The sequence below is a fragment of the Gallinula chloropus genome (assembly GCF_964237585.1).
Source record: "Gallinula chloropus genome assembly, chromosome: 5".
In the NCBI taxonomy this organism is placed as follows: domain Eukaryota; kingdom Metazoa; phylum Chordata; class Aves; order Gruiformes; family Rallidae; genus Gallinula; species Gallinula chloropus.
In genome coordinates this window covers 4,211,904-4,218,098 of record NC_140090.1, presented here as the reverse complement: position 1 = coordinate 4,218,098, position 6,195 = coordinate 4,211,904, and positions in this window count along the sequence as shown.

Genomic DNA, 6,195 nt, shown 5'->3' with positions numbered 1-6,195 from the left:
GGTGACACCCTACCCATTTGCTTCACTGCTGAAGATTTTAAAACTAGTTTTTGTTATGAGAAGCTGAGCAAGATACTTCTCTCCAAATGTCTCTTCCTCCTGTTAGCTCCTCACTTCCATATTCATGGCACTCCTGCTGCTACTAGCACTACCATGCGTAGCACCTACTGCAAATTGTCCAGTTCCTGTTGTTAGGATGGCAGTTCCCTTTGGTTTTTGAAAAATTCATTAAGCTGGAGGGGGAGTGGGGGGGGTTGTGTGGGGCGGAAGGGGCAGCAAAGTCCTGTTATGGTCCAGCAGCCTATGGTAGGAGGGGTTTTTTGGTCCCCAGGTGTGCTCCTGCACCATGGCTCGCCGGGGTTGTAACCAGTTGTGTTTAGATGCTGCCATGTGTTGCAGCACCAAAAAAAGAAAAAAAAACAACCTAAAAAAATAAAACTAAATTCTGCTTGCAGGGATATTGTTGTGGGGAGTTTCCCAGCAATGGGTTGGGGATTTTCAGACCCTGCTAACACGGTGTGAGGTTTTTTTTCTCGTGGACTGAACAGAGCCTCGACAGGAGTGGCGATGGCAGCTTACAATAATTGGTACCATGCTCTTCTGATTCCTCTTAACTGAGGGGTTTTATGTTAATAGGAGAGAACCCACCTGTGGTTGGCAGCCTCACTAGCTGTATCTAATTTTTCACTTGTGTAAATTCCCCGATTTCGTTGTGATGCCACTGTTACCGGTCTGTGGTGGAGTCACTGGGCCTCGCTTCTCTTTTCCTCCCTGACTAATCTCCCCCCACAAAGAAAAATGAAGATTTAGGTGGGGGGGAGTATAAAGGCTGGCTTGCTCCAGATGCAAGAACAAAAATACAAGTCTAAGAGGAAACCTGGGTCTGTCTCTGGGAAACTAAAACGAAAAGTAAAAGTGAGTGACTAGGTCTTCCTTCCCCAAGAAGCTCTCCTTCCCTTTCCTTGCCTTTCTTTAACCAACTGACTCAGGAGGGCTTTGTGAGCAGGAGGGCAACAGGCTGGGGACATAAATTACTTCGGCTTCGTAAGGAAGTGGTGTTAAGTGTTAAATGTGCTTTGGGGCAGCTCCTGCAATCCTTCACCCACCTCATTTGTGGTACATCTTTTTAGAGCGAAGAGCTATATATACATCGTGTTGGCGTAATTCACGGTCCCTCTCTTCCTCATTTTGGGGCAAAATTCAATATAAGCAAATACAGACCCTCAGATGAGAGCTGCTATGTGGCTCCCACAAAGATAAGCCCAGTACATGTGGGTCCTCCTCACTGCCCTCATTGTTATCCCAGCATCAGTCCCAGCTATTTCTTCACCTCTGACATGTCCCTGTACCACAACTTCCCCATTGCTGCGCTTCCTCCAGACTAGGTATCCCTGTCCCCTGCTTTTCTCCATCTCCCTTTGGCTTCTCCATCATGGGTGGCGTTCCCAAACCAGCACATCACAAGCTCTCCATCTACCTTCTCTCCTGCCGCTGCTCTCTCTTGCATCCCGTAACATCATTTGTGTTGACTGCATAGACTGTAAGCCATCTGACTTCTCTTGCAAGACCTACCATGACATCACCCTTCTTTACCACTCACTTTCATTTATCTGTCACTTTTATGTTCCGTTTCCAAAGCTCTCTCTTCAAACTTCCCCTGCTCTGCCCCTCAAATCTATCCTTCACCACAGTGCTTGCAAAAGACTTGTCAATAATTTGGTCATACCCATAAGACTGACTTTTTTGTCTCCTTATCTTCTTACGACGCTTGCTCTAGTTTTATCTAGAGTTCAGCTGCTTTATCACAGTACCTTAACATGTACCTGAGGGTTTTGGAAGCTCTACGAGATAACACTATTATGGAAGGAGCATGACATGAAAATAAGAGTCGCCAGATGTTCAGAAGAAGCTCATGGTACTGAAAGCTGGGCCTGACTCTTTACAGATCTTTTTTCCCTCCCAGTTTCAGCGGGAGCAAGACTGAGCATTTTCCTCTCCGCTGCTGCTGTGAATCATAACAGCCCCACTTGAGTCCTCCGCTTGTCAGATGCTCTGTTCCTGCCAGATCAATGGCAAATTTTTAGCTCTTTTGGGGCCCACCTTCTTCAAGCCTGTAGACATGATGTGGTTAGTGAAAAGGAGAAAGATGGCCTCCGTGCATACTCAAAATAACCGTATTAACATAAACTGTGAAAGTCTTGTAAATAGGTGCTTCCACCCCTTGAGGAGACATGCAAACTATTTGCCATTCCTGATACAGCACGTAATTTAAATATTTTAAAACCCCCAAATAAATTACTGATAATAAAATTCAACGGTGTAATACTTCTTTGAATATTTTAAATCAGATCTAAATTGTTCAATGAAGTTGATCTAGTCTTAGCATACTTTTCAAGAGATTTAATAGCGTGTGATTTAAATGTATGATATCGTTCTGGTGTATTGTATGGCCTATTACATAGATTTAAATAGTCTGGGTTGGGATGAAGTTTTCATAGCTCGATGTCTCTGTGCTTTGACAGACACATCTGCTGGTCCAGCAGTAGTTTCTGTATGCAGTGTCTGATGATTCCCAATATCAAGGAAGCTTAATGTCTGTACAGCGATTGTTAGCTGGCATAGTAGTGCATATTAAGCACGTTCTTCCAACATATATTTGTGACCATTTTGAAAATACTTTTACATGGGGGAAGAATTAAATCTATATCCAATATATGTTACTAAAAACAATGTTAGTGCCATCTTTTGGGCAAGATTTTAAAGCACATAAGTCAAGAAATTTGATGGTCTGTTTCCACAGTGAACATTCTCAAGATCATTTGTACAGCTCCTGTTTTGCAAGTGAATATGCTTAAGACAAATGAAAAGGTTCTGTGGCACTTCTGTGGTGATGTTATTTCAGGCTGCAGAGCAGTCAGACAGTATTGAAAAGGAGGACTTTTTTAATAGTGTGTAGTGGTGTCACTACTCCCAACTTCTGACTCATCAGTAACTATTGCATATTTCTCAAGTGGCGGATTTTTTTCCAGTAAGTTGATGTTTTGAATGAGTTTACAGTGAAATGCTGAGCCAGTGTTAACTCTCAGTAGAACAACAGCTTTGATAACATCTCTGTTCATTCAGGTTTTCTCTATCTTTCACATATTCTTCAGCCCATCAGAAACATTCCTCCAGACTATTGGTTCTGTTGACTAGCAAACAGACCACACATCCCAAGTAGAGATGATTAGCTGTAAAATAGAGCTCTCTCTTTAGCTGATGAGAAGAAGAAATTAGAGATATCCTTTTATTTCTAGACTTGGTCTTAGACAATGGGCCATCTTAGGAAAAAGAGGTCCACTAAAACCTGATACTGATAGCCATCTATTACATTAGTCTTTTCTTGTCTAGAATTTGCACCATACGCTTAATATCAAAGCACAGAACTTGTTTATTCTGGGTGTAAGAACAAGAAGTGAATTTTTTGTTAAGGCTCAATTAAGATCTTATAGCTGTTTTGGAATCCAGTTTATTAGCTTCAATTAATGTACATATATTTTTATGTCCATGGAGCTCTGGAGTCAAACAAACAGCCTGGTCTATTTGTTTAAGAGATTGCATCATCACACATCTGACAAATGCACTCGCTGCATTTACAGCATCGTCGCACTGAGTGCATTTATTTGAACTTTCTACCATGTACATGGGATCACACATTCAGATAAACACAGCTGTGTTTATTTCAGGCTGCACAACTCCAGATTGTAGATGTATGTCTGGAGCCAGTGGACTGCACATGCACTGTACAGGATTTTCAAACCCTTATAGCCTCATTATTTGCCAACCAAATCTCCAAAAATACATTGAAGGCTCTTATCTCATTTGGGTGAAGCTATAAGAGGAGACCTTTTCATTATGTGCTTCAAAATTGCATATTTGCTAAATCCTTGACTGAGTAGGAAGATGCAACGTCTTTGTTAAGCATGAGCATCCATACTCCTTCTTGGCTGGGCACATACACCTGGATCTCTTTATTTGTGTCTTGCTTCAACTTATACACCACTCCATTGACTTTGTGTCACCTCCCTGAAATTATGCTGGGTTGTTCACTAGGGCTCTGGTTTAGTTTTTACTACTCAGGCAAATTAAACTGCTCGTGTGTGGCTTTACTCCAGATCTGGGCCTAACGTTGTTTCTTTATTTGCAGTATGAATGAGCAAACCTAAAAGAAAGAAGAAAGCCAGTGCTGTTTGGCACTGCAGCAGCGGTGCTGTGACATTTTAACTTTGCCATTGTGGTAGCTAAGGCCTTGATGATTCAGAGTCTCGAAATCAGGTGTTGAGTAATCCCCTGATGTTACTCATGGAGTTGAGTTGAGCTTAGGTGTAATTCTTTTTGCTTGCTTTTGCAAGAATACCGAATAAAACCACATCTGACCCGTAGATTCAAATTCTTCTGTGTCAAAGCATGAAGAAACTTCACCAAGACCTGAGCTATGAGACCCAGAGTCCACGCACAACTGAAACTGCTAAATGTACCTTTCTGCTGAGAGAGACTTTCCCCTCTCAAAAAGAAGAAAAAAAACCCACTTAGATTAAGAAGACCTGCTTTTTCATACCAGCAAGCCAAATGCATTCAAAAATATATTCTTCCTCACCCCAAATCTAGCTTCTCTTTCAGTCTTAAATACCCACAGGTAGAGTTTAATACCGAATGTGAGTTTTTGCACTGTAGGCCCGAGGCTTGTTGCCTGCTGAACTGTGGCTCGTGCAGATTCTAAGGACTGGTGTTAGAATGACTCTGTATCATCTCAATTGAGAATCGTTGCACTTTCTGTGGATTATAGAAATTAATTCATCAGGACAGCTTTGAAAATCCTCTGTACCTGGTGTATAAGACACCCCAAGAGAACCTCAGAGACTCAGGTCGAGGGCAGTGGGTGACTGGTGAGTACTTACTGCTGCAGGAATCCAGCAAAGGAAGGCTGTTGTCTTCCTGGTCCTGAAGTCAGAAGGAGAAAGATGAGTGACTTTTGATAACACCCAGCCCTACATAGTGTTGGTTGGGTAACAAAGATCCACAAAGACACAGGATGCATGTGATGGACAGTGCAGAGCACCCATGGAAAGCTGTGTGCACCCTTTCCAGCTGTGTGTCTGTGAAAGCTGGCAAATTGCTCTGAATTTCAGAGCCTGGGAAAGAGGGACTGGAGTTCACCCATGCAAAGCCAGAGAAAAGAAACCCAACGTGTCACCATTGCTTGCATTTTCATTGCATTAGAGCCTGAGTTAATGAGTTAGGGAAAGCAGCATTTGGCCCAGTGGCAGAAGAGCCACATTCCAGCACCGAGATGTGATGTGGGTATGCGGATCTGAGCTAATTGGATGTAACTCATAGCTGTCATCGTGTCAACGATGGGGCAACACAGCAGCAAGCCCCCATAGTAAATACCCAAGTGCACAGCTCATTTGCTCATCATGACCATTGCAATTTGGTATTTTTCAATCAAACCAAGCTCCGATTTACCTGCCTGAACTGCAACCACGTGTCCTAACTGCTGTACACCTTTGTTCGAATTTCTGGATGTTCTCTGCCTTGCTGTTAACATCTGGATAAAAATAAACACAGAAATGAATCTCGTGCTCCATAGCTGCTGGATTTAAGCGGTTAAGTGTTATTTGGTAATATTGACTGTCCTCTTTGTGCCCATTTTGCACAAGAATGCAGCCTAGTCGAGACTACATAATTTGTATATAATTTATTCTTCCATCAGTCGTACTAAAACAACTCTGGGGTAACATGGCTGACCCAAGAAGTCTTATTATCTAGGTAGAAAGGTACAATGAGTATCAGAACCCACCCTATGCCAAAGATAATGTAAGCAGGCTTGGGTCTTTGGATAGAAGGTCTGGTAAATACAGTATGATTTAATGCATTGAGACAATACTTATAAACATGTCTTCCTTCTAAACTTTAAATATCCTAATTTAAAGTTTGAGAAAATTCAATGGTAAAATAATGCGTTACTTCTTTGATGCTGAAGTAGAAAAATGATGTGGGTAGACACTATATTATAGCACTGTATATTCAAGAGCCGCAAATTTGATAAGGTAATCTGCTTCTTCTCTTCTGTTACTCTTCACTTGGCAATTAGATTTAAGAAGCAGAATCCAGTTTCCCGATAAAAGTCATTATGTAAAACCCATGAATACATTC